This window comes from Arachis hypogaea, chromosome 6 (genome assembly GCF_003086295.3).
Source record: "Arachis hypogaea cultivar Tifrunner chromosome 6, arahy.Tifrunner.gnm2.J5K5, whole genome shotgun sequence".
Taxonomy (NCBI): Eukaryota; Viridiplantae; Streptophyta; class Magnoliopsida; order Fabales; family Fabaceae; genus Arachis; species Arachis hypogaea.
This window is the reverse complement of record NC_092041.1, coordinates 60,423,650-60,426,123: the sequence shown is the minus strand read 5'-3', so window position 1 is coordinate 60,426,123 and position 2,474 is coordinate 60,423,650.

Below are 2,474 nucleotides of genomic sequence, written 5' to 3'. Positions count from 1 at the left end.
TGGCACAAGAGGGAAGATTCTGTTTTCAATTCAAATTTTTTTTTTCAAGTCTTCAAAATTTTTCAAAATCAAATCTTTTTCAAATCAAATCTTTTCAATCAAATCTTTTTCAAAATCAATTTCTTCCCATTTTCAAAAATACTTGCTATCAATCAATGATTTGATTTAACATTTCAAGTATGTTGCCTTTTCTGTTGAGAAAGGTTTAATGTTTGAATCATATCTTTTCTTGTTAGCCAAGTCATTAATTTTCAAAATCAAATCTTTTTAAATTGTTTTTCAAATCATATCTTCTCAATCATGTCTTTTTAAAACTATATCTTTTTGAATCATATCTTCTTAAATCACATCTTTTTCAAAATAGTTTTCAATTATATCTTTTTAATTTCTTATTTCAAAATCTTTTTCAAAAATCACTTGATTTCTTTTCCACTCTTAGTTTTCGAAAATCAATTAGTATTTTTCAAAATGTTTTTAAAATCCTTTTAATTTATTTTCAAAAATTTCTTCCCCTCTTTTCACATCCTTCTATTTATGGACTAACACTCATCCTTAATGCGCAATTCGAACTCCATCTTTCTTGATAAGTTCGAATTTTCTACCTCTTCCTTCCATTTTTCTTTTCCTCTGACACGTCAAAGAATCTCTATACTATGACATAGAGGATTCCATATATTCTTGTTCTTTTCTCTTTCATATGAGCAGGAGCAAAGACAAAAGCATTCTTGTTGAGGCTGACCCTGAACCTGAAAGGACCTTGAAGCGAAAGCTAAGAGAAGCTAAGGCACAACTTTCTGTAGAGGACCTAACAGAAATCTTCAAACAAGAAGAAGACATGGCAGCCGAAAACAACAACAATGCCAGCAATGCAAGGAAGGTGCTGGGTGACTTTACTGCACCTACTCCCGACTTCTATGGGAGAAGCATCTCTATCCATGCCATTGGAGCAAACAAATTTGAGCTTAAGCCTCAATTGGTTTCTCTAATGCAACAGAATTGGAAGTTCCATGGACTTCCATTGGAAGATCCTCATCAGTTTTTAGCTAAGTTCTTGCAAATCTGTGACACTGTCAAGACTAATGGGGTTGACCCTGTGGTCTACAGACTTATGTTATTCCCTTTTGCTGTAAGAGACAGAGCTAGGACATGGTTGGACTCACAACCTAAAGAAAGCCTGAACTCTTGGGAAAAGCTAGTCAATGCATTCTTGGCAAAGTTCTTTCCACCTCAAAAGTTGAGTAAGCTTAGAGTGGAAGTCCAAACCTTCAGACAGAAGGAAGGTGAATCCCTCTATGAAGCTTGGAAAAGATACAAACAATTGATCAGAAAGTGTCCCTCTGACATGCTTTCTGAATGGAGCATCATAGGTATCTTCTATGATGGTCTGTCTGAGCTGTCCAAGATGTCATTAGACAGCTCTGCTGGAGGATCTCTTCATCTGAAGAAGACGTCTGCAGAAGCTCAAGAACTCATTGAAATGGTTGCAAATAACTAATTCATGTACACTTCTCAAAGGAATCCTGTGAACAACGGGACAAATCAGAAGAAAGGAGTTCTTGAGATTGATACTCTGAATGCCATATTGGCTCAGAACAAAATATTGACTCAACAAGTCAATATGATTTCTCAAAGTCTGTCTGGAATGCAAGCTGCACCAGGCAGTTCTAAGGATGCTTCATCTGAAGAAGAAGCTTATGATCCTGAGAATCCTTCAATAGAAGAGGTGAATTACATGGGAGAATCCTATGGAAACACCTATAATCCTTCATGGAGAAATCATCCAAATCTTTCATGGAAGGATCAACAGAGACCTCAACAAGGTTTCAACAACAATAATGGTGGAAGAAACAGGTTTAGCAATGGCAAGCCTTTTCCATCATCTTTTCAGCAACAGACAAAAAATTCTAAGCAGAGCCACTCTGACTTAGCAACCATGGTCTCTGATCTAATCAAAACCACCCAGAGTTTCATGACTAAAACAAGGTCCTCCATTAGAAACTTGGAGGCACAAGTGGGTCAGCTGAGTAAGAAAATTACTGAACTCCCTCCTAATACTCTCCCAAGCAATACAGAGGAGAATCCAAAAGGAGAATGCAAGGCCATCAACATGGCCGAATTTGGAGAGGAGGGAGAGGCAGTGAGCGCCACTGAGGAAGACCTCAATGGACGTCCACTGGCCTCCAATGAGTTCCCTAATAAGGAACCATGGGAATCTGAGGCTCATAATGAGACCATAGAGATTCCATTGGATTTACTTCTGCCATTCATGAGCTCTGATGAGTATTCTTCCTCTGAAGAGGATGAGTATGTCACCGAAGAGCAAGTTCCTAAATACCTTGGAGCAATCATGAAGCTAAATGACAAGTTATTTGGAAATGAGACTTGGGAGGATGAATCCCCTTTGCTCACTAAAGAACTGGATAACTTGTCTAGGCAAATATTACCTCAAAAGAGATAGGATCCTGAGAAGTACT